Raw genomic sequence first — 27,719 nt, 5'->3', positions numbered from 1 at the left:
AGGATAAAAAGGCAACGGCGAGGAAAGAGCGACTTCTACTTGGAAGCTGTGAGAGCAGGTGAAGGAGTGATAGAAAAGCGGAAACATTAACGTCGTCTAAATTACGAACTGTTTTAAAAGCGAGAGTTAATTGAGTATGAACTTTCTCTATTACTCGACGATGCATACTATGTACGAGCCATTCTTTCTAGGTTGCACTGACAAGCTTCATCAATCGTATCGTCACACTTTTAACGTATTTCCGAATCGAGAATTATGGAGGCCTCCGGGTTCACCTTTGGTTCCGTTTAAATGTTCAATGCGAATCTTCGCATGATTCTCTTAGCAAGTTGGTGCATAGGTACTGTACTCCTGGAATTTTGGAACTAAAGTTTTGTGGGCACTGCTTAGTATTACATGTGCTGTGAAGTTGCGAAGGTGTGCAAGTGGAAATATGTGAACATTAATTAAGAATTTTTTAAGGAACAGAATATTGTGAAAGCTAGGATTGTGTGGAGTTTGTGACAATCGAATGCCTGCATTGAATTAAGTAGTAGGAACTAGATTTACATCTTCAAGTATAAAGTTTCAGATACCATTACACATGAATCCTTATTTATTTGAGATTTTAAGCTAGCAATTCTTTGAACCCATGAACCCCTGAACTCATGACTCGTGAACCCATGGAACCCATAAACTCTTGAATCCTTGAACTTCGATAATTGAACTTCAGTGTTGCAGATTATATTTATGAATATTCGTCGTTATTACAATTAAATTATGTAAATCCTTCAATTCAATTGCACGTCGTAATTCGACTTCTTTCTCAAGTCGTTAGAAAATGATCCTGCTCTTGGCGTGTCACGTTCAACGCAGTCCAGCCACGTGTAGCCTTGTCACCGCAAATTCAATATTTGCCACGCAGCGGTTTCGCTTTCCTGGCGCCAACGAATTCGTCTTTCGTGAAACCAAAGCCAATATCGATGTGATTCTTAGAAGGACTCCAAAGGGCGACTAATCGTTCAATAAACATGATGCTCGATAGCTGTTATCGAGACTACTGCGAACTGTTTTGGCTACGAAGGCGCCGGCCAGAGGAGATGTAGGTGCTAGAGCACTTCCAGTGCAGATGAAATAGGAGCCAAATAAATAGTTCAGTGCGAGACTACTGTTCTTTATGTAGTCGATACTTAGTAATAACGAGGTTAATGTTTGGACATTCCTTAATCCTTAATTGATAGTTCTATGTATGTAAAATTCGCGGTTTTTTTTATTTGTAAAGATTATGAATATTGATTTAAAAGTTATAAGGTATTATATGCCTCAAACACAGAGCTTCATTTGCTTTATGATCACCCATTACTCTATCAAGCAATTCCAAATAAATCATTCTAAGACCTACCACGCCAAGCTATAGGTACTTCAAAATTTTAGTCTCGAGACTTACGACATCATGTATAATATAATCGATACGTTTCGACGACCGTTTTCGTCCATTGTCGACAGTCAGTCGCGAAGTTTTCGATTTTTTCTGAAAGCGGTCCCTCGTGACTCTGCGATTCGTGAGGCCCCGCGTTAAAGCGCGATCGCAAAGATTCAATATTTGCGTACGCTTCGGATTTGCCTTCGTTGGGGTGCCCGCTTCCATCAGCGGCGGATAGGAACCGTCATGGTGACCTTGGTTTTCACCGCGATGCCCAGGAAGGCTTTCGAGGTAGAAAGGGGCCATTGAACCCGATGCTTCAACCACTATTTACATATTTGTTTCGCTAAGTGAAATGCCGTGTTCACGGCTCTATATTCCGATTCCAGCCTTTCAACTTTTTCCATCGCCCGCGCACGGATAAACCTGCTTCACCGAGAATATGCAAAACCGAATAATTCCAGGGGAACGGGCACGAATCGTTTATCGTAACGTTCGATCCACTGCATCCAATATTAGTGGGAAACTGAAACTTTACTAGTTTCTCCAGAATCCTGAAATTTCCGCCAGTAATTCTACACCCACGGGCTTGAAAGATGATGCCTGTGATATTCTGTAATTTATCGTAGGCAACCCAAGCTCACTTTGCACAAAATATTTCTTATCTGTCTTTTAAACCACTGGAAGCTGTTTTTCCTATCATTTATTTAATCTCTGTGCCACCCGAAAATGACCTAAATTTCAATTCATGCAGTTTTACCTTGTATTAAAAATATTAAAATGCGATACATGGATACAAGTATCTATAAAATAAAAATTGGCTAAAACTCAGAAGCATGTTTATCTAAACTTTTCTTATTGCTCTTCAGCGCTGAATCCATCCCTGATGTTTGACACACTCGTCACAGTCCACTCTGTCTATGCAGAGCCCCAGTGCTCCATCGCTATGAATTCTGAGAAGATCCTGAATCCTATGTGGTTGGTGAAGAATATCTTGCACTGTTGAACAGTGAACACTGGGCGGGTAAACGGAATTACTTTCACGATATCGGTGTCAGTGTGATAGAATATCAAAGTACAGAGGGAACAGCGTTCGGTGGAAACAGGCGCGGCCGGAAACGTCAATTTCGAGTCGAGCTAATCCTCGCCCAGTAATCGTACCGCGTTTTTTCCCCAGGTCTGTAAATTCAATTTGAACGGCGTTAATCGTCGATCGTGTCCGTAAATAGACGCAACGAACCACCGTGGGGGATGTTTACGTAAATCCAAGGAGATAGTTACAAAACCGCCTATCGTCGCCTCGTCACACTTGCAAAATTTACCTCGCCGCTTTTTCAAACCGAGCGCAGGTCTGCGGTTTTCCAGGCACGCGCCTAAGACACGCGCGAACGTTCAATTTCCATCGCGTATTCGGAAATATTTCTGAGGGGACAGAGCGGGGAGTGTTTGATATTACAGCTGAATGGTTGATTTGTAAAAATGATGAGTCTTGTAGAAACAGCAGTGGGAGAGTTATAAAAAGGCGAGGGAAACGTTGGAGACTGAATCGTAAAAGGAAAAAGGATAGCTTCTGTGGTAAAGTAGAGTGACTCGGAAGTAGCAACATGTATCGTGATTAATAGATTTCTGGGCAACGCAACGGTACATGATAAATGATGGATTTTGAGAGACTTTCGTTTAATCTAATTATCTTCCTTTTACGAAAGTGGTGGAGCTTGAAAGTTAAGCTACGAATCGTAGCTGATTCTAACTTTCCCAGTATTTGTGGTTCGCAAATGCGGTAAAGGGAGAAATCTTTAACGACGAGTTACCACGTTATTAAATCCATTGCGTTAAATTTATAATCATAGATTCTGTAGATAGAGTACAGAATACTGCATTAAAATGTTCAGGTGGAAAGAATTTAGAATATCCTTCCAGGGTATTAAAAGAGATAGGGATTAAAATATTTCCCTGAATTTCTACGATGAATAGAACTTTGAATATTGTATTAAGATATTATTAAGATATATTCTCTTTTGAACTCCCAAAGCATTACTAAGCATTAATAGTTATTGAGTTGATAAGTTTTTATTTTTATTTTTGGCGAAAAAATATTCTATAATAAAAATATTAATATCAATATAATATGTTATTAATATTAATATTTATAATATGTAATATTTGTAATATTAATATTTGTAATATGTAATATTTGTAATATTAATATTTGTAATATGTAATATTTGTAATATTAATATTTGTAATATGTAATATTTGTAATATTAATATTTGTAATATGTAATATTTGTAATATTAATATTTGTAATATTAGTATTTGTAATTTTTGTAATATTAATATTATTGTAGATTATTTTTTCGCCAAAAATAAAAGTAAAAACTAATCAACTCAATAACTACTACTTATTCTGTGAAAATATATAGTTTTCAATTACTGTTCTCTCTTTACCGTTAAGTCAAATCAATAATTTTATAAACAGCTTTTCCTAATTTACTCGAAGTTGGCAAAGGTGGAACTGCACCCCTCTTGCCGCATTCTGCAAGGTCCTCAATTGGAAGAAACGCTTGCACTCACTCAAGTCCCTACTTCACGACAATACAATCAATGACTATTCACTCCAACATCCAGCAACATTCATAGCAAACGAATGCAGCTCTAAACGTCTGATAAGTCGCAACTGAACTCCATCAAAGCTTCCGACGAATAATAGATCACTCAAGTTGGGAGTACTCCATACACGAACTTTCACTACGTTTCCACGCGAGCAAGGGGAGATAACTTATCTGCATTAGAACTACCGGTCCTCGAAGGGTTAACGAGCCAACCAGCGTTTTACGACTGTCCTCCCCAGTCAGACGCGATTTTATCGTCCCCCTTTAATAAGTGTTAAAATATTGCCGGGAGGCATCCATTAGCGTAAGTTTCGTGGAAGCGAGGCCCGTGGGATCGAAAAAATATCGAGCAGTTCCTAGGAACAGCGAGCATTCGGCAAATAAACGGCGGAAAAACAAACATCATTACACGGGGAAGGAGTACACACTCGGCCCTTTCTCGTCGCCGAGCAATTCACCTGTATACGCACCTGTACACGCACTTCTGCAGTACAAATAAACCGACCGGCGAATGTGTCCCCCGCGGTACTAAACAGTTGGTGGAAGTTTGCAACCTCCGTCAAGCACGTGAGAAGGAAGCGTCATTTAAGTCGCGTCTAGGTTTCCAGGTAACGTACACACCTCCGGGCAAACATCTACTTTCGCGCTGGCTTCGAAAGCACCTCGACCTTTGTGCTTATGTCTGGCTTGTTTAGAGTCTGAATAAAGTTTTTCAAATAATGATGGTAGATTTGCGGGTGCTTGTAACTTGAGCTGGCAAAGGGGAGCATTAGATAAGGCGGATAAGGGGATAAGGCGACCTCTATCCATGTCAATTTTTAATTTTCCGTCTTTCTTTAGTCACTAAAATATTTTGAATAATTCTATTGATTAGTGCTATTAACCTCGTGGTAAGGTTGAACGTGCCTGCTATAAAGCGTCTGTTTTTCTTTGGCTTTGTATTCTATTTTATTTTTGTAATTATGTACCAGAATTTTATATTCCTTTTCTATTATCAGTAGTATTTTGTTATTATTCTCAGGGTTAGAATTCTCAACAGCAAACTGACGAATCTCACCCATTACATCTCTTATGCAGTTGGGAATGTAATAAAGACGTATTATTATTATTATTGACAGTGTAACGTAGGGATGCTAGAAGTACGTCTGCAGTAGTTTGATATGTGCAAAGGCAAATTGGAATAACAGATTCTGTTTTGGAAACGATTTTCTATCTCAGCTATCTAGGGTATCAACAGATTCTTCCCCCCTGAAGCTAATGCTCCAAATGGTCCCATAAACTGTGCTTCATTAGAATATCTCTACTGGCTGTTAGGGTAGATAGAGGTACTTTGAACACTTCCCTCGCCCGTTGCTCACGAACATTTTCTTTGCCTATTAGGATAGATGGAACTTACTTCAAGACACTTCCCTTGCCAGTTAAGACAGATAAGACAGAGAACATTTTACCGAGGTGCCAGGTAACGTTTGGAATACTTTCAGAAGCTATTAGAGAGATACGATAGAGAATATTCCTTGAGTTTCGAGGAAGACACTTGCAAGTAGCAATTCCCCACATTACTGGGCAAGATACACATCTCCCTCATCTTTAACTCCCGTTTCATTATATAACATCATACTTCTATAATATACATACATTGTTCAATAAACGATTGCTCTAATTAATCACCCCAAACTATCGACTCCTTTGTCATTAATTTGCTATTAATAATTAAAAAGACTTAAGAACTTCAAAATCCAAATTTCTCCCTCACATAGCGACACCTACCATGCCATTAATTAAAAGCCCAGAGTTCCCTTCATCCCTCACTCTCCGTTCTATGAAACCCTCCACCTGCTCCGAGCGATCCGTTCCACGTGGACATCCGTGTCACGCAGACAAGCAACAGCTATTGAATATCACACACGCCGTGGACCACGTTCCCCATTAGCTCCGCAAGAAAGCTCATCATTCCCCATCGGTGATCTCTCCTCTATTTGCTCTACCGACTATTCGAACGGTCGTCGACGAAGAACAAGAGATGGGCAACGTTACACACCGCTTACACAATTCCTGCTGGCTGTCGGGGCCCTTCGATCCCTCCCGTTAATGCCCCCCATAGCAGCCACAGAATGCCAATACACTTTCCAATCGTTCGAGGATAATGGCCGTCAGCGAGCCGTTTGTCCATTACGCGCTCCTTAAAACGCGATACACGTGCCCCTTCATCCACAGCGATCATTGACCAGTGACATATCACGTGAAACGACGAGCCTCTGCACGCGTGTAATGCCACATGGAGGCGCAGGGTGCAGTAACTCGGGATTAACATTTGTACATACCCGCTTGCAGACTCGTCAGAAATCGGTTGGTCTGTACTTAAACACAGACTTTTGGAACAGGACAGTACGTCACTTTAATTCAGATTTTGATCGGGCTGAGGGGCACACTTGAAATTGAAAGGATCAACCCTTGGACTTCATTTGGCTCTCAATTTTGTTCACACACATCTTAGACTAAGCTTCTATGCTTGTCGATCTGGTCATGATCTGAAATTGTTACTTTAGGGGCATCCACAAGAGAAATTAACCAGGAAGAAAACCGTCTAATGAAATGGATTCTTTTCTAGGAGAAAACTGGGAATCCATCTGGAAGCTAAGCTAAGCTAAGCTATGTTTTTTATATTTTATAGCACAGACATAGTGTAGCATACCATAGCTTAGCTTCCCGGTGGATACCCAGCTGAAGAGTTCAATCCAGGATAAAAAAAAACTACAGAAGCTCATTGAAATTTAAGTCTCAGAATTTATCAAAGTTCTTTCGTCAGATGGTTACGCGTCCATCCTCTTAAGGAGATAAAATATTCCAAAGTTATTGCGACAGAAATATCTATTGCAAGATTGCGAGTGCAGATTGCGGTAACGGGGGAAGAATTCGATACGCCAACAAAGAACGCGCAAACTCGTTAAGACAGCGCTATTTAGCGACGCTGTCACGCTCGACGCGTTATTCTATCCGCCGCGGTGTTAGACGATAATGGATATATCAACTAATAAACGATCGCCTGTGTTTTAGCGTCGCGACCCCGAGGGTCGCGTTTCACCGAAGATTTTGCGCGAGCCGCCGCGATGAGGCTGGCCGAAAATAAATTTGCAGTCGGTACACTGGACGTGGCTCATTTCGTTGGAATCCCTGTTAATTGCCGGCAAACACGCTCCCCGACATGAGAAATTCCCTGGCGCCGTCTTGTTGGCACTGTCTGGGCAAAAAACCTAAGTATGTACGAAGCGAAGGTGCAGACCATCATCCTGCGCCATGTTCGCGGGCTCGAGCAGAGAAAAACTTTAATAATTTCATTACTTCCAAAGGGAATTGATTGAAAGTCTCATCTACGCGCTGCATGGCGAATAAAATGGGAAAAAGGAAGCGAACATTCCTGGCATTCTATTCGCAATGATCGAAGAACTTGGATGGAGGAACTAATATGTTTCAATCCACAAGCTTCCTGCCGGAATCTACGATAATTTTTCACAATTTGCTTTGGGATCACAGCAGGGAAAAAGAAACTGAATTTAATGCAATTGCTACTTTTCTGTAATTAACTTTATCTAGTTTTCCCACCAATTTCTATACTGCCCTCTTTAGGTAAAATGTCCTATCTAGTATTTCGAAACATTCGAGAAAACTGAAGTTTCACCATTTTCTTTGTGCCGTCCTTGTAAAAAAATAAATATATTAGACTGTTTCTAAGTTAGAAATTCTAACTTTACTTAAAAGGTAAACGACGTATGGTACTTTAAATATTTCAATATTTCTGGAAACTAAAGATTAACTAAAGAGGGCAGTATGGCCCCCTCCTCTTAACAATCTGATGCTCTAAGATAGCACAAGAGTCATTAAAACTCTGTACTCTGCAAATTGAAACTAACCCCTTAAAATCTATATATTTCTGACTCTGTATATTTTTCTTTTTTTGCCTCTCCCATTATATGTATAGGTTAATTATTATAGACTTCTTCTTACTTACAATTAGCTATATGCTTCGTTGTAACTAAAGGGTACTCCTCGTTAAATAAATACATCATATTCTCAAGCCCCCAAACTACAAGAACATACGGAAACTCCCCCCTCAAAATCCTACTGTTCTAACCCTTTTAATTCCCAATAAGTGAATCTGTTGTTCTTCTTTCTCACTTGCAATATTAGCCACGTGCATCCCAGTTCCATCCAAGAACCATGTTCAACAGCTCCATTAACCCTCAACCAGCGCAAGCAGAGAAAAAGCTACCACTCGCCTATGTCTGCCTGTGAAGACCAAAGATCGGTATCATGGTACCCTAATTGCCCAATCTAAGTAGAAAGATAATTGTAAAGACTGCTATATCCAGAGGCAGATTTGTCGATTTGGCCCTCCTAAGCTAACAAGCGCCTGCCACCCTTCCCGTGAAATATAAAATATTTTAATTTAAAAGAGTTGAGACAATTTTAAAATTAATTCAATATGACAACTCAGGCATGAATTATTGCTAATTTGCTAGATGAATGAAAAGTAAATTATTTTACAATCCTCTTAAGCCCCTATGTTTCAACCTTTTCCAATCTCTTGCTCCCAGAATTTCTCAACCCCCAAAATTTTCCACCCTACACAGCAGCCTGCTTACCCTATATTCGTTCATGCCCGCATCCAAAACCCCCTATTAATGATTCAGGCGGAAAGAACCACGAGACATCCCAGTGACGCAGCGATTCCTTGCGGAAAATGTCGCCGGACCACACGGAGGCGCGTAGATCGTTTTACATTAATCGGATCCCGGTACACGACTGCGCAAAGCCGCTTCTCAAAGGCCCGCGCGCCGCATTACGCCCTCGTCGACACGTTGCACGCGCGTTACGGCGTAACGTGTAAAACGTTCTCGCCCGTTGCTGTTACAAATTACGCGTTACAAGGAGAGCGGCGGCCGCGGCGCGTCCGCGCGCGTGTGTACACGCTAATTAGGACATTTGTGCTGACTTATCGCGACATTACATCGCGGGGAACGAACGTGATCGAGATAGAGATTGAACCGCGCCACGGGCATTTATCATTCCGTTTCCTCCTGCTCCTTTTTTTTCGGGATCATTATGTCCTTGATGCTAGAACGTCGCTCGCCTGCAGCGTACCCTAGACGCGGCGTGTTCCAGCCGACTCGTGTGCGCACTTTGGGTGACAGAAACAGTTTCGTTCGCGAGATCTTGGATTGCTGCGACGGTGTACTGCTACGTAGTGCTTGTCTCCCGGAGGAAGCCTTGGCTGTATGATATACACACGCTGATAATGGTGGATGGACATTGCGTTATGTTCTACTACAAGCTCTCTGCAAATTGCAATTCTGTTTCGTCCTTTGGATGCTACGAACACTTGTACGCAGCTAACCTGTGCGAGAAACGCGCATGGGCGTTCAGGGAGTGTACCGGATATATGTGCCTGGAGGATTTCCGCACGGGAAATGTGCTCCGTGTTTTAAGGGGTTATGCCTACCTGTGAGGTCTGAAGAAAACGTGTATATTCGGAAATTTTTGGGGGAAAAACTTGAAGGCTTTTTTAATCAAACACTTACGTATTCGAAAGTGTACATGTTAAACTACTTGTAGTAATTTTTGCGATGGAAATATAAATAAATACAAGAAATATCATCGATCTCCCCGTAGCGATTTTTTTTCAGCAGTTTGCGGTGACCACTCTAATTTTTCCCTGGCTCATCCGAAATAAAAAATTCGCGGGAATTTAGTTAGTATATTAGATTATCTAGTGCTTAATCGTTCACCATCTCGAAAAATTAATTTGCTACAAAATGGCGGCTTCTCATAGCAAACATATCGATTTTCGCCGCAGAATCGCTGTCATTTCTCATCATTTTTCATTTGTAACATGAAAGCTACGCAACGGAAATGAAAAAGCCACGATTAAGGACTAGATAATCTAATATACTAACTAAATTAGGTCGAATTTTTTATTCCTGATGAACCAGGTCAAAGCTACAATTGTCACCGTAAAATGCTTAAATAAAAAACGCTGCCGGGAGATCGCTTATAATTCCATTAATTATTTAGATATCGCATTGCAAAAAAAACTGCAAGAACTTTAAAATATATACTTTCAAGTATAAAACCGTTTATTTAAAAAAGTGTTCAAGTTTTTTTAAAAAAAAATCCCGAATATACTTGTGTTTTAAGACCTTACAAGTAGGCATGACCTTTTACTCTTCGTATCGAAGGGGTTCAAGTAATTCGAGGAGCAGAGGTCGTGAGTGTATTCCTGTTCTTTAGTTTTCGTAGAAGATTGTGACAAGCGGACGAGATCAGTGTACCTTGGGACGAGAGATTGCACTGGGGCCATTTTCGTGGAGGACCTCGTTAAAGGAAAAGAGTATTGAGAGGTGCTCGATCGAGTCGCAGTTTGATTTCGCGTGGCTTCCTCGAGCCACGAGGATTCGTTCGTTGCGTCGACCTTATAATTCCACGAGGTATAATCCTCCACTGGTACCGAGGATAATCATCAACATTAAAGGAGAATCCTCATCGGAGGTTACGGGGAAACGACGCGGCCTCTGCGTTGCTACGCCGCGCTTAAACATTATTTTCGATAATCAAAAGGCGCTGCGCGGAACGTTCGTGAAAAATATTTGACCGCCGAGGATCGATCTGCAGGGGTACTATGTAGGGACAGAAGATAAAAGTCCCTTCGAGCCCGCACGTGCTGCGGCGCGGGTACGTGCCATTCGGAGAAATGGTACATATTCGAAGAGCCTCGCGCAGCATCCCAGGCTTCTTCGTGAAATTTGACTCTGCTAAATGATGGGCATTAGCGAGCTGCATTACCTTGATGAACGTTTAGCGACTTTCGTCTTGAAACTTCTAGCGATTAGGGGAAACCTGTTGAACTTTTCTCATTTCTTCGTGAACTTTAGAATCGAGGAACCTGAGGAACTCTGTTGATCATTTCGAAGAATATTTAGAGGATTGACTCTTCAATGAAACTAGGTTAATTTATACAAAATTGTAATAGTTACATTTCTAATTGAACGTAAGAAGAATTAAATGAAACGATATATAAATACATACTCTTCTTTGTTTTTCTTTCAGTACCTTTTCCTTTAGTACTTCCATATAAATAATGAGAAATAACTATTCACTGCTAATTGACAGAAGCTCCTATACCGTCACGAATTTCGAAGAATGCACAAAGTGCATTCTTAATTTATCCAACGAATCGATATAACTGTAAACTCTCTTCTATAGCTCCCATAATTCCAGTGTTACGCAGCTTGTGTATCATTATATGAAATCACTATTTCGTTAATTAATTAAATCGGCTGTTCGATGATCGTATCGCGTACAAAGAAAGAAGGGAACCGCCTTCGACTTCGATTCAGGCCCCCAAGAACCATTGTACGACTGATGCCCACGGCGAAAGCTTATAAAAAGGGTTTAAATGGGCTATGGAATTAGCCTCGTGACATTATAATGAAGACGAGAGCCAAGACTAATGGCGGCGAAGTGACCCACACCGTGTACCAACGCAGCATTAATCAATGTCCCATGCATCCGCGGGAATGCCACGGGACAAAGAGCGTTTAACATTGACCCCGTGGAAAACTTCAAGAAACATCGGCCACCGTCACCGTCACAAAGGATACGATGTTGTTCGACAAAATAGACGCATTACCATTGCATCTTGTAAAAGGAGAAATATGAAAGAAATCGATGGGACATTAATCGTTTGAATGGTAGGTCCGTTGGACGTCGAGAGAACGTTACTTTGAAAGGACTCTGTTACGAAGAAAGATGTGGCAGAAGATGTGGAACTGGAGAAATACATTAATCCAATGAAAACTATAGTGTAATCACTGTAATTAAAAAAAGTAGAAAGTCTGATTACTTCATATCACCTAATGCTGTATAATTCTAAATAAATAAATTAATCATCCATCTTTAGAGCACAATTTTTTCATTCAAATCTATCTACTTACTTATTCATCCAAACTATCAACAGCAATTTGTAAATGTGTGGGGTGGGTCCTTAAGGATGACAAATGAATGGAAAGAGTATCTTTAGCGAATAAAAGAGTTCAAGGATCAACATTTAGTTTACTAAAATTTCGAATGACGGATAAAAGTTAAAAAAATTATCCGTCATGTTTCGAATAAAGTTAAAGTTCATGTTGAAACATTTATTCGACGCTGATGTTGAAAGGCTCGACGAATAAAAAAATTAACTTTATTCGTTATTTAAATAACTTTTTATTCAGTCAATGCCCAACTGTGATTCACAGCTACAGCATTGGCAATAACCACTGATAAAACTTAGCTAATAAACAATCAAACGTCCAATACTACTAACACTAACAGAGCTGCAAGTGATGGCATGTTGAATATCCAAGTCACAGATCTTTTTATCGACCAGCCCGATTCATAACCGTCGCGCGGATGACAAAAAGCTACCTGCCCACAGTGGCATGGCAAGACACTCAGTCGAGTCGAATCTAGCTCGAAGAAACGACTCATTGGCAGTGGCTATCGAGTCGCCAGCAACGTCCTCGGGAACGCTCCGAACGTAACTCGACCAGCCATCATTTAGAGAGGCATCGCCCCTAGAGAGGAGTCGCGACGCTTAACCGATGCGCTCCGTTTATCACGCGCGACAACGAAACGTCTTTATAACGCGGACGCTAATTTATCGCGCGGGCGCTAATTCAGCGCTCGCGTGCGAGAGCGTTCTTGAGAAATTGCTGGCCAAGGAACGCCTAATCGCGCGATCACTACGAATCCCGCCGTATCGTTTCATCGGTGCCCCGTGTCAATAGACCATGAGCTTGCTAATTCGTGTCGGGAAGGCATTCCTCGAATTCACTGATTATGCAACACTCCGGTGCTTTCATTCAGCCCCCCATTACGTTGGCTGGGTACTGTGCAGCGAGGATGAAGAATACGTTGCGTGTACAAAATTATTGTGATTAGTCGCTCGACTGTGAAACGAGATATTGGATTGAAATGGGAATGCTTTGATCAGTTTATGAATCGCTCGATTGGAGTGATTGGTTTTTGCAGCCGACGCCAGGGATTTCATGAAATTGAAATGTGACACTGTTTATGGGAAATGGAGCCTGTATCTTTTAAAGAAATTTGAAGGCAGAGAAATGATGACTTAAACTATTTACACTAATTTCAGGTGGAATATATCATCTTCTATTTCATCAACGTAGATGATACCGAATGCGAAAAAATAATCGACTTGGTTAGAGGCACTGACAGCTAAAAGTTGCGAACTTCTATGCACTATATTTTTTAAACAAATTCGAATGCAGCAAGATGATGACTTAAACCCCCCCTAATTTCACGTGGAATACATTATATTGCAATTTCATCAAAATCCCTGATATATATGTTACCTATATGACACTTGTGTTTGAAGGAAGAGAGCAGTCCTATACGTCCTTATATTGACAAGGTGATGATTCACCGGAGTTTGCGCGAGAAGGTGAGAAACCACTTAAAATTTCAGGAGAAGCTGACGATTCACCTGCGATTTTGCAAGAAGAGATTCCACTTGAGATTTTCAGAAAAATTGAGGGGTCATCCTCAATTTCACATATTGAAAATAGGTGAACCTCGAGCATCGCAGAGCAAGACCTATCCAACTCGTCATGCTACGTATTATCAACTAGCCTCTGGCATACATTTATAGACATATGCAAATACTGGCCAGTGATCTCACCGTCCCTTCGCGTTTCCTGTATCCCACGTGCAGGCCACGGCCCAACAGTCCCTTCCGCCTACCTCGATGACGTGACGTCTTCCTCGGGGTTAATTTATCGTTCGGACGCTAATTCAGCGCTCACGTGCCGGCCACGTCGAGAAAGTCCGATTACGGAGCATTCGTTCGGTCATCGCGGACATCAATGACTCCAACGTGCGCGCGTCTAACGACGACGCATTATTCTGGGCCCGCGAGGAAACGCCACGAACGGATTATCCACGGCGACAGCATTCGATCTGGCGACCTCCCACCAAGTACAATGCCGCATTATTGCTTTCAGGATTTACGACTGCCGCGGCCTTAATATTAAAATTGAACAGGAACGCCGTTGCACGTTCCATCCTTCGGCGCGACAGACTCGACCCTGCAGCGTTAGGGCAGGGTTGGTGTACCGCCGGGATAAGTTGACGCATTCAGAGCAAAAACGAACTAACCCGTATTTTTTGCGAAATTGGGTTAGTAGCAGGGATCCAAAATAACTGTTATTTTAAACAAAAATTTGGAAAGAGTCATTAAGTAAGAATTCATTTTCTTTTAAATGGAAACGAGTTGTGATTAAATCTCAAAGAAATTTCCCCAAAAATGAAATGGTTAAAAAATAGTTTTGTAATTATTTTTTTTTCATGCAATAAATAGATACTAATCATATGAAATAGGAAAAAATTAATTTTTGTTCAATGTGGGTTTGTCCGTTTTTGCTCTCAATGCCTCAGTTCAGGAAGATGGATTTTCATTTTGTTGGACCAGTGAACTACGTAAGTACCTACTTGAAGTTTTCCTCTATTAAATATTCTTAAATTCATGTTTGACCATCAATATCGAGCATACTAAACGCTTTAAACGTCACTATAGAAAATAATCAGATCAGGAGATAGCGAAAACTAGTCAGACCTCCCATGTAGTGTGTAGCCTAAGATTTGCCTTCAATAAAGATTGATCTGATAGCTCTACAATTACTATAATAGATTCCATCTTCATCACCACTCTATCTATACCTAACAAGTACCACTTTCTTCCAAATCCCAAAACCTTTCCTACTACAAAAAGTATTCTCTACAGGATCATCCATTCCACCGCCAAGCACCCAAAACGCACAATCATTAGCACACCCCCATCTCTTAAAACGAACTACTCCCCAGAGAGATGTGCAAAGCACGAACGTAAAAGTGACTTTTTCAATGCAGCCTTTCACCGAGAAGCACTCACGTACGAAGTAAGTCATCATCCCGCCAACCTGTCGCTGCACGCTGACATTTCAGGCGTAAGACAAATTGTAAAGGCGATTCTATCGTACCGTGAGAAACCTTTGGGTTCCTGCGTTAAGCAGAGGAGACGGCGGAGTTTCTCCCCAAGACGAGAGCGCCGGGCGATGCTGCATTTGGCAAAGCGGGCTCGACGGAATCGAGACGGGACGCCGACAATTGCCATTCACGTGGTACCGTTACCTGTTTCCACAATTGAATAGCCCGGGACTGTGTAACAGGGGCGTTACGCAACGAGAACTAGATTTATAAGTCGCCTGCGCCGTTTTGGTACCAGCTTCTATCACGTCGTCCTTTGGTCGAACAGGTTTCGCCAGGATTTTTCCATCGCGATGAGTGAGACTGGTTGAAATTTACTTTGTAATTTATCGATCTGGTAATCAGGCCTCTCGGAGAAACGGGCGTTTGATTTAATATGTGTCATTAGCGCCTTAACTCCCGTCGGCAGTGATCCCGCATTCAAACGATTCCAGATCGTACGTCATCGCTCGTATAGAACAGAAATCCAGATTGGGTGCTGCTTACGAGCCGTACGATAAATGGCAGTGAAATTCTTGAATCGAATACCTGCTGCTTGCGAGTAATCGACCGGGTACGATAAGTTATTTTACGAGGCCGCGCTGATGAGGCCAGTCCAGAATGAAATTAGATAATGATGGCCAGGTTTCATTAAATAAGGGAAACGTTTCTTATCGTATCGATTAAGTCTAGGAGCAAGGATTCCCCCCGTTGGAAGGGCTCGTGTCGCGCGGGCACCCTCGACTTCGGCAAAGTAATGAATGCTCTGCACGCAACACAGATATCCGCGATGCTAATGGATCAGATTTGCAAGTGAAATAACGTATCCGCTATTTACTTCTTCAAAGGTGTACCTCATCAAGACTAGTGCTTAAACGCGAAACATTTAAATTGCGCCAGAATGAAGTGTGAAATGCGCGATCCTCTTCTGCGTGTTTGTAGGTACATGTCATAAGCAGTTTTCAATCGATTTTATTGTGAATTTATATATGTACGTTCCGTTGACTTGTTGGCTAAACTGAGCAAGTCCACTTTTCTTTCAAAAATGAGATTTTGCTACTTAGCAAATGCCAAAATTTTCGATTCGCGGCTTGTTTTTTTTATTAATAAAAGAAAATGAAAACTTAGGTTGATAATTCCATGCTGGACTTTGAGTAGCTGCTATTTCTCAAAAAATAGATTTTTTCAAAATCGGCTTCGTCAAGTACTAGGTTGTAGTCTTAAGAATATTCCTGCAAAATTTTATTCAAAAAGGTCCAGTAATCTCTGAGATATTTTTAGTACCCCAAATGTTGTAATTATGAAGAGGAGTTGGGATTTCTTAAGAAATCAAATTTCTTTCTGATGAGAATACAGCTTAACTTATGCCACAAAAGATGTATATCTTGATTTTTAAATATAACGATTTATTATATGATAAAAAAATCATGAAGGTAACCCTACTTTCCGATCTGTCAAGGTTCTGTAAGGCCTTAAGAAAATTAGAATCTTTAGATTACAAGAATGTAAAAAATTAATATAAAAGCTTATTCTGAAATACGCTTGAGTAGAATCATATTATAGATCAAAATGGACCCCGTATTCGTTATACAGTATACTGGAAAGCATCCATCATCTAAGGGTTAATTACTCGAGGGAAAAGCGGCGTCTGTCGCGCGGAGAGACTTCTGTACCGCGTCTACTTTTGCGCGCGTCGTAAAGATGGAAATTCCAGGCTGTTGAATAAAGTAAACCGCGCAGGGACCCGCGAAACGCCTACGGGAGCCCATAAGCTCTGCATGAAAGGGCTCCTCCGCCTGATCTTCCCGATTTACGACAGTCATCGTCCTGGAGCTGAGGACGTTGTCCGTGGGACTGCAGTGCATTACGTTGAAACGCGTTCCCTACGTAACCGTCCTCCTTTCTTAAGCGCGCTTAATCGCCCGGGGAACAATTAGACGGACAGCAATTAGGCTTCTTTCGTGGCGGCGAGTCACGCACAGCTTCTTTGTCGGCGTGGAAATTTCGCCCTCTCGCGAGCTATTCGGGGCAGCTGAGGGGACGTTCACGGGGGCGATCGGCAGTCGTTTCCGAAGGAAATTAATAAACGAAAAGTGGAGAAGGCGTGGTTTGAAAGAAAGGGGAGAGGATGGAGAAAATAATGTAACTGTAATAGGAATTAGAAGAGGCTTTCTTGGCTTTTCCTACTTAGTGTTTCGAATAATACAGATTTTTCAATTAACAAAGAGGAAAGGCATGTGCTTTGCAGTGATCTTTTTCCAACAATGGTGAAGAATCTGTGTTATAGAGATAGAGTGAAGTTTGTGAGTCATGAAATGGAAAATAAGAATATGGAATTGCTTGAGATATCACTGTCCATTATCGATTAAATTCTTCTGAAAACTGAAGTTGGATTTAGAGAGTAGGAAGCTACAAGAGATATGGAAAAAAATCTTAATAACAGAAATGTGATTCACCCTTAAAGCATATAGTAACAGAAAATAGCGAATTAATTCTCCTTTAAAGATATGAGGCAATTTTCTTCCAGATGTATATGTCTTTGCCAATATTTCTGCAAATTTTTAGACCCTAATATTAAAATTTAAAAATTCGGTGAATTATAACAAAAAAAAACGCTTTTTCCCAACTATTTTTTCAACTACGCAAACCAAAATTTACATCTCTAGAAAACGGTCTAGTCTCAAATTAATAACCCTTTAGGAAAAACGAAGACGAATATGATTTGAATAGACTTGGGAAATAAAATGGCACAGTTAATTACGAAATAAAGGAAAGTCGTGCCTGACAATTCTACGTGAGGCACTCGGGAAATCAGAACTTCTGCGGTGGACAAATAGAAGGGTCCAGCAGCACGATAGATCGAGATGCTTCTGGGTAGAGAGGGTCCGTGAAAGAGGGCCGGGAATAAGGACAAGATAAGAGGATGTTAATAGATATTCGACACGGTGCTAACTGATCGCAGACAGAATTAACGAGGCACCGATCAATCGTGCACGGAACAAAGGATTCGGGCCTCGTAGGCGGCTGCGTCGAGAGCTGTTCTACACGAAATTAATTTACAACCGCTTAACGGGATAGGAGGAGGGATCGAAAGGTCATCGGTGTCAGAGGCAAAAATCCTCGACACACGATGTGTTCGGGGCATGTCGGATAGATCGGAAATCCCGATTGGTTCTGGCTGCAATTTTCACTTCTTTCTTTCTATTTGGACTTCCCTCGACGCTCGAGTCGTAACCATCCGACACGAAACCTCTATCAGATATCGTCTTTTTCTAGGAGCATCGCTGCAGAGTCTACCAGAGAGTGCAAACGACCACGTGGGGGGTAGATTTGCAGCATGTGTGCAGAAGTGAGGAGAAATTTAATAGAAGCCTCAGGTGTAAGGCGCAAAGCTTATGAATATTTATCGATTCTACCGCTGCGTTCAACATTTCCAAGCTGTTATTATTTGTTATTACCAGGCACCTCCGATATCACCAAGCAATTATCGCCGAGGCGGCCGAAAAATTTGGCCAGTGGCGGTGCTTCTTCTAGCCTGCAACGCAACAATGCCCGTGGTTGCAGTCACGAATGAATGGCGACTGATTGAGCAGGCATCATTAAGATTCAACAAGGTGCCAATCAGACATCACGGGCGTCTTCTGCAATTATCATCGACAGCGGAGGAGCATCAACCGCGACGGCTCGATTTTTAAAGCTTCGGAGCTTCGAGGAATGAACGTCGAAGAAAGCACGCGTTCGCGAGCTAACGTGCGTTCGATACTCCGAGAAACACGGGGATATTTTTGCGCCCATAAATCGACGGCGAGATCCGAGATTTTGCTGCGCGACTTGTATGAAAATATTATGTAAGAGGCCCAAAGACATCGGACGGCCATCTGTGTCAAGGTGTATTTAATTTCGGCGATCAAACACGGACGCGCGAGGTCCACGACAATTAAAATCGACTTGCGAAATTGTTTGCGAAAAATCGAACGGTTCCCCGCGGCGGACGCGCGCAAATATTTATTGTCCTCCTTCATTTGCATTTACGATGCGTGTACTCGCGCTGAGATACGCACGAAACTTCGCTCCCCCAAGGATGCTGATGAACAGGAAGATTCTGTCGGCGTTATTGGAGAAGAAAAAAGTGCTTTTCCTTTGTCCGCTCTTGCGTGTTCGTTTGTGGTGGGCATTAGCAGGCTTCGCTGAGAGAATCGTAGGGAATGTTCAAGGTTACTGTGTATTTTGGCGATATTGAATGTGTATGTGTGTTTGGAGAAAATAGACAGTAGAGGATAACGCTCAAAACTTATCTATTTTTATTATTTATATTATTGTTATTATTATAGACTATTGTAGGATTGTCGTTTCAGAAGATATGTACATTTCGTGGGAAGTAAAGTATTTAGAGAGATTTGAAACTAGAAAGAATAACAATTCATGCTACTACTGAAATCATAGAACGAAATTTAAATTAAAACGCAACTAGCACAATTTGATATCCAAACAGTGGCGCATCAAGAGGGGGTGTGGCAAGGGGCCCTGCCACCCCCCCCCCCCCAAAAAAAAGAAGGAAAAAGGAGATTAATGTAACCACGACCAAAGTAATTCAAGAGCTTTGTAAAAATTAAAAAGTCTGGATTTTATTCTTTAAATAAATTTGTATTATCACCTAATAAATTTCATTGAATTTACATTAAAAATATTGTTATCCTTTCAACTGAGGGAGGTTAAATCCTGAGTACGCCACTGTATTCAAATTACCATTACACTCTGGAAACTTGTACTCTATACTTTATACAACAATAGATCTCTTTTACTCGATTAACACCTTGTATCGTTTTAGTCACAATAAAAAATATTTTGTACCTCTAGAAATATCCTCGTGCCTCACTTTCAGTATTACTTTATTCGATATTACCCCTTCGTCGTCGGACAAGGAGGCCTCTACCTCATCACGCATTTATAATCATCCAAATGGAACCTGCTTCGAATGTCTCAGAAATTGCAATTTGATAATCGCTGTTAAGCAACGAAAGCAGAGGACCCACTTCGCGAGAACGACACTTGCGCCAGGGGGTTGGGGCAGTTTCAAGTGGGGCTGCATCGTTCGGCTAGCAGAGGGCTGGAAACGAGGCACCTACAATGAATTCATCCGCGAGCCACACCACGGCGCAAAGTCGTCGTAATAAACTTTACGACACTTAGTAACAGTATCTGCGCGCGCCGTGGAGGCTCGCAAAGGCGAAACGCACGCGAGTACGCGCGAGCACCCCGCCCAGCGCGTATCTTTATCACCCGGTTTTACTGCACCACCTCCGAGCCGTCATAACAGCGTCTCGTCGTCGTTGTTCCTTATTAAAATCGACGCCGAGAGGGAAAAATCGCGCGCCCACGTCCCGTGTGAATCGAGGGATAAGGGCGCGTGCACAATCGACGTTGGAGACCTTAAGCCACGATCCCGCGTGTAGGAGCACACTTAGAAAGAGTAGCCGTATCGAGCAATAATAAGATTTGCAAGAAGAATGAACAGATGAGGGTGAAAAACAAAGACAGTGAAAAGATTTTGGTTGCTAGTTACCTAATTAGCAATACCCCGATACTAGTTCATCTATGAAACCCCGAATCTAGTCACACCTATCCTCAGAGAAATCTGCATAGGGCATCATAGATGGCTCTACCAGAGATGGGAAATTTTTTTATTTAAACAAAAATTTCGAACAACGAATAAAAGTTAAAAAATTAACTCGAGTTAATGAACGAAGGACGCATAATTTTGTTAATGGTTATTCGAAATTTTATTTAAATATATATTATACCCATCTCCGGGCTCCACCCACTCTTCCATTTTCTATTTAAAAAATAGTTATCTCATATTCCGTTATTGAACTAGGTAAACTATAATTTCAGAGCCATTTGGCGAGAAGTGGATTGTTGGGAACTGTTAAAGACTCTCCCATATTTTCTACGCAAAATTTAATACAAGAAACGAAGGGTTCTCTAGTGGTCGATGAAGAAAGGTCCGCGAAAGCGAGAGTGGCCAGTAGGTAGTGCACGTGAAAAGGAGGCAATCCAATTAAAACAGGCGGCCGCAAATCATCGCCCGCATGCACGTCGCGCACGCGAGAAGCCACGTCGTAATAAGTCATCTTTCAGGGAACTTTCCACCGTGCCAAGTCGCCGGGATCTAATTAATAGAAATTAATTGCGCCCGCTCGACGGTGGATCGCCGCTTTTCCCCCTCACCCCCCCCCTCTTTCTCTCTCTCTCTTTTGTTTTTCCGGAACTGGTTGGCTCGAGGTATGCGAGTACCTTGGTGGTACGCGCAAAATCTTATCCCGCGACACCTAAAGCTTGTCTAATTAAAATACTCGAATGGCTTTTTTTTCTCCCCTGAGCTACACTGTGTGCAAGCCTGCTGTTTAATTGGCTATGCAAAAGGGTACGACACGCAAGCGGTAAGTTTGCGGTTTAAAGGCGAGGTTTACTGCGGAGGAGGTGGTTTTGCTTGATGAAGCTTCCTGTTTGGAGGTCTAGTGGAATTCAGGATATTGAAGGGTGCTTTTAGGTCTTTCATAGTCTTTTTTTCTTTCGATTTTTTAACCGACTTCAAAAAGAAAGTGGTTCTCAGTTCGATGTGTTTGTATGTATGTATGTATGTATGTTAGTATGTATTATGTTTGTCGGCGATTTTCTGCAAAACTACTGGACCGATTTTCGTGAAACTTATTGCATTTAGTTTAGTTTCAATCAACTTAGGTCATGGAGAAAGAATTATCAAAATCGGTTCAGTAGTTTTGAAGTTACACCGTAAATAAGAAATGAGTTTCATTATTATTGGAATCTTCCGTTTCTAGCAGACGGTTCTTTTTTTTACGAGCAGCTCCTTTTGTAGGCCTGCCTATATATTTTTTTAAAATAAATGTAGTTATACAACTTAAATAACTAAAAAAATTAAAAAATAAAAAATTAAAAAAAAATTAAAACCGATTTCAAAAGAATAATAATGCACTGAAAAGTGACAAATAAGTTTTTTCCTTACTTAATCTATGACTCTCCTTTTTTATAAGTCGGCGCCAGATTTACACAGTGCAAATGATGAGGCGCCGACATAAAAATAGTAAGAATTATAGATTAAATAAGGAAAAACCTTAGTTTTCACCTTTCAGTGCATTTTTATTTTTTTAAAGTCAATTTTAATTTTTTTTAAATTTTTTATTTGTGGATTCGTGATAGGAGAATGTCCATGAAGGTTCATGGAAGAAGAAGTAGTGTAGGTATGTATGTACGTGGACGCTTGGTAAAAATGAATTTTGTATTATATGTACGATGGTAAAGAGGAAGTGATAACGAAGGTACCTATTAGCTTCTAAAGATGATACTATAAATTTAAGTTCTGCAATTTAAGCATCAGAGATTTGAATATTAAGGCTCCATTAGAGTATACTCCTCTCTAACTTTAACTCAAGCACCTACATAAGTGTATGAAGCAAAATGGTTGCAAAACTCACTTTTGAAAAAAAAAATACAAACGAGTGGTCACTAAAGGGAATGTAGTCCTTCATTATTACCCTACGTTAATTTACTCGTGCCTTAAATGGCATAAGACTTTAAAATATGGAATCCCGTTTTAACTAACAAACTTCTAATAATTTTTTTTCAAACCCTCAACGCTCATATTATATCCCAAATAGAAGCAGCGTGACTTTTTCACAGTCATGCGAAGAACTTTCTTCCTGAGTCCGGTTCCTTCTTGTCACACGAGCGCACATCCCGAGGAGCCAGAGGAAGGTGTCTTTAACGTCTTTTTAATTAACCAACGTTGTCGGCGATCACAGAGGCGTCCTTTATACCACGAGGAGGCCAATTAAAATAACCGATGCAACAGGCGCGCATACCCACGATGCACTTGCACTTTATCGCGTACATAGTACGCGCAGGAACACTTATCTCGTGCGATATCTTTGAGTACAGTGAAGCCGGAGTGCCATGGAAATGCCTTGAGAATGAATCTTTAATTTCATAGAACATAATCGAAAATGTAATAGACGAACGGAGCTGTTAATTGCATCGTTTCACCTAGATTTCCCTCTATGCAGAATTTGCAGCAATTGAAGATTAATTCCGCGATTACAGTCTAGGCAAAGGTAACTGCTCTTACAAGATCTGTATCTATTCTTAGCCACATCACCTTCTTCTTACAACAGACAAGTATCCCGTGAAACGTAACACTGAGAAAAGATTGCGAAGATAACTATTTCATTAACAGGCGTGGATCGACGTATCGCTAACTAAGAATTCCCTTTAACCAAGACGCAGTCTGATCCACGAGTAACCTAGAACTAAGCTCAGGATCTAAATTATAAATTACAATAAACTAGAAGCACACCTCCACTAAAACGAGCAAATGCAATTCATCATCGATCTAATTTAATTTAATCTAAATATCTCCAAAAATCTCTACCAACCTCTATTACTTAAAATCTCTCTTACTTCAAAGTTCGAACTTCAACTTCCTTACTTCCACCCTGCGTTTCAAATAAAATGCTCCAAAGCCCTAATTACACCGCATCACTCTCCTTCCATTCCCTTCCTCCCTATTTCCACATGCGCGCGACGAGCCACGAAGGAACCATCGGTGAAGCTTTCGCGGATCTCGCTGAACAAGAGATCGTGGTGCAACACGTGGTTGGCAAGAGCCTTGAGCATCAAGGAGGATCTCGTGTAAGACAGTTAAGGAGTGAGATCGTTTTCTGCCAGCGGTAAGCGCCGGTGGTTCGTTATCGGACATCGGGCTGGGTGCACCGGCCTCATCACGCCTCTTGGACCCCCTCTTCCCATCCCGTCGCCCCCCTTCGCCCCTTCCTCGCCTGCATCGAGATCGGCTGCAACTCGCTGGCCTCCGAGAATCGATGGCCAGTTCAAGTTATGCAACTATGTAGATCTCGATACAGAGCCAGCGGATGACACGAATGCTGCCCCCCCTCTTCTGATAACGGCTCGCAGAATAACGCGGAGCCATCACGAGGCTATGAGCCCCGATAACGAGCGAATAATTCGTACGGCGTTACGCGCAAAGTGGCACGGCGTTAATCACACGACGCTGCGCCACTGATAAAGGCGCCTTTTGAAATTGTAATTAACGGTGGGACTAGCTTGACCGTGCTGCAGCAGACAGTACCTACTTGGCGTGGCTTTTTATTGCGGGGGGATGCTTGTTGGAGAGTAGTCTAGTATATAGGGGGTGTGCTTTACCGCGTGGATGTGCCTTCAGGGGTGATTTCAATGAATAAAATGGATTTAGAAGTGTTTTGACTTTTGACTGCTCGATGGCATGGTTCGGGTAGAAGGGTTGGTATTTTTCAGCAGGTTTATATAGCTACATAATTCATTTCAGAAAGAGAAAATGTGGAGGGTAGAATTTAGAAGTGAGGCTTCTGGTATTTGGACTGTACTTTGTAGAACACAACACCTAGATTTTATTTTTCACATAGTTTATGAAATCTCATTTTCGCATTGCAAGTAGTTCATGAAATTGTTGGATATCGGGGAGTCGAGTGCAACGCGTTAAATAATTCTAAGTGTTTGCAAGAGGTTTCTATTTTAAAAGTACTACTTTGCTGTTTGACAGAGATTCAAACAGAGATTCAAACGAGATTCCGCTCTTAAGAGGATATTCTACTCTCTCGGTCGAAAAATCGGCCACTTTTCGGGGATGGTTTTTATACTAATTCTTAGATTGAGGTGACGATGATCTTAGTCGTCCGAAATTTCAACCGCCAGCGGGGGGTCAAATTCTGAAAACGCCAGCTTCACTGCGAAATATTTAAGTGAACAAGTGAAATAAACAAACAACAAAGATGTTTTCTTGTATTTCAAGAGTGGTGCAATATACCCCGAAAAGTTCTAAAAAGTTAATTGTTTATTTCATTATAAAAACCATCACGTAAAAGTGACAGATTTTTCGACCGAGGGAGTAGAATGTCCCCTTAAGTTCTAGAATGCTCTGATCTTAGGATTTTGGAACAGGATTATATATTCTGGAGTTGTGGAAGATGGGATGATAAGGGTGACGTGGAAGGAGCAGTGGAAGCCGCAAGGGTCGATGATAGTGACTAAAAGTTGTCGCTCTACAAAATATTTGCGAAGGTGACTAGCCGCGATGCGCTGGCATATGCATACTTAGGGTATTTGTCTGATGCATTTAGCTGGCATCCAACGAAATCTCTATTCTCCATAATGAACACAAGACGTGCCCAATATTATGTCTATCGTATCACCGTCGCCGCGAAGCTGTTAGTAGCATCAAATTAAAATTTCAACGCAAGATCTAGAACCGTTCGGCTCGGCTTCTGAAAAACGAAGGAATTCCTTTCTTTTTCCAGCGACCAGAGTAGCGACGAGAATAGCTCGCGGTTGAATAACTCGCGCAGCGAACGAAAGGAAACGCGCCGTACAATGCCCAGGAACGGCGACGGATGGACAGGCTTTATGATTGGGTGAGGAATAGAGACAGAGGGACGCTGGTGCCACGCGTAATGGGACATCCGATACCGCTCTTCGATGATCCAGGATAACGCTATCGAGCACCAGCCGCGATCCTTATCTCGATCGATTTAATGCATGCAAATTACCATGGCTCGAGGTATTACCTGGATTAGAGCAGCGTAACGCGAATTATGGTATCCACTCGAACGCTACAAATCGATATCTCGAAGTCTGATTATTTCGTCCCGAACCAGTTTATTTGCGGCACATTTTTATTACATCTGCTCTCTGGATGATCTTTTTTAAACCTCTGAATTACTAATTCTCGAAAATCTTCACCACAGTATCTTATAAATAGAAGAGGATCTTTCAATAGTACAAGATACAGTGATACTTTGATAAATGCGAATTCTTAGATCGTGGTGCTGATGATAGATCAAAATCGCGATGTTACGTACAGGCGACAGCGGTAGATAAAGTGTTAGACACTTTTCAACAGGAGATATTTCTGTTCCTCGTGGATTGGCGCTTCAGATATAGTCACTTGACAGGGGCAACGTGGGTTTGAAGGAAATAGAAAAATGGGAAGCATCTGAGCATATCAGAAATACCAATCGTCGTTATTACTCGCCATTCCAGCTTTGACGCCATCAACAGGGATCGCCGCGCGTACATCCGCGCGTATATTCGCGCCTCTTTTGTAATGAATAATATGACAAGCCTTGTCAGCGTCCACCCAATGCTGAATTAAACGCGGCACCCTGCCACGTCGTGATCCTCGTCGATAAATTACGAGCAGAAGGGGCCAGAATATTCGCCGTCTGGAGCAAGGGAATCGATGCAATCGAAGGTCGCGCGAGCAGGATGGCCAGCCGGAAGAAAAAAGAAGGGCATAGTTTGCCCGAGCGGAAACAAACAGTCGAGGGACCATATTTGGCGCCGACACACGACGGACCTACTATCGAGCCTAGCTCGTATCTTGCATTTCGATTCGAGAACACCGTTGTAGAACAATGCGGAATTGGGGAAGTGTGCCACTTGGGTGGCTGGACCAGGGTGTTACGAATTGTACACGCCTCTCTCGATGATCAAGGTCCCTTCATGCACGCACGCACACACTTGCGCGTGCATGCTCGATTTGTATGCGTGCTCGCGTCACGTCAGGAATACCCGAATGCTTGGTCTTGCAACGTTCACGGTCACTCCTCGAAGAAGGAGGACCTGAGCTTCGCGTGTCTCGCTTTTGATCACGGTGACCAGGGGGTATTTCAACTATTTCACGTCTGAACTTCGGTTTTAAAAAATGGAAACGGATTCCTTGACTGACGTAGAATGTGTTGAGTCTGTGGGAAGGGTTGGGATTGCGAAGGGAATGCCGGAGTATTTAATAGTGGGAGATCAGATAGTTTTGGTTGATACGAATAAATGGTACCTATGGCAGTTTGAGGTCGAGAATTAGAAAATGTAAAGGTGGTGTGAAAGGATGGTTGGACTGGAATTTGACGTTGAATGTGATTTACTGAAAAATAAGGTAACCCTTCTGTGAAGTTCCACGGTGGTCACACTGGGTCCAATCGACCAGGCCGATTTTTAAACAGTTACCTTATCAACTGTATCAGTCCAATCGAGTCCCAAAATTTATAGTGCACACTTTGAACATTGTAGGATATGGAACAGTCGCGTTTTAGTAAGAAATGAAATGACAACATGTAATAAAAATCGGGGAGGTATAAAGTCCTGAAAAATGAGTTTTTTTACTAAAACGATCATAAAGCTTTTTTATTTTTCAATTAGTTTTCGTAAAGATTGCGGCTGATACTAAGTATTTATCGAAAATATATAGTTTCATAGTGTGCGCGTCAAAAAAGGTATTTATTTCGTGATCTCAATGTTTTTGTAACGGCTGCCACTTACCAAAAGGCGCTCTGTTTCAAAAACTGACGGTCTCTACCGGAAGAGGCAACCTCAAATTTCCGTAAAATATCAGATCAATGCCATTTCAAAACCAGGAACTTACCGGTATCAAGCTCCAAAGTTAAAAGGCCGGGTCTATTGAGCCCACAGTGACATTGAAGGGTTACATTAAAAATTTGAAATTACTTTTTAAGAAGAATATCCACACTAAGTACTCTACCCAAACAAACCTCAGCCAACAAACTTGCACCCGAGCTTCAAAAGA

At 41.7% G+C, this 27,719-nt stretch overlaps 2 protein-coding genes across 2 annotated transcripts in view; both read right to left on the bottom strand.

Annotated features, from left to right (window-relative positions):
• Ics (ras suppressor protein 1) overlaps positions 1–27,719 on the bottom strand; it is a 139,857-nt gene that overhangs the window by 92,028 nt on the left and 20,110 nt on the right. The window lies entirely within an intron of this gene.
• The window catches only part of LOC143373739 (ras-related and estrogen-regulated growth inhibitor), a 117,250-nt gene continuing 113,024 nt past the window's right edge, over positions 23,494–27,719 (bottom strand). Inside the window, exon 6 of the transcript XR_013086520.1 lies at positions 23,494–23,510. The gene's annotated coding sequence lies outside the window, so the exon portion shown is untranslated. The remainder of the gene's footprint in view (positions 23,511–27,719) is intronic.

Source organism: Andrena cerasifolii, chromosome 10 (assembly GCF_050908995.1).
Source record: "Andrena cerasifolii isolate SP2316 chromosome 10, iyAndCera1_principal, whole genome shotgun sequence".
NCBI lineage: Eukaryota > Metazoa > Arthropoda > Insecta > Hymenoptera > Andrenidae > Andrena > Andrena cerasifolii.
Note: the sequence above shows the minus strand (reverse complement) of the source record. Positions and strands in the feature narration are given on the sequence as shown.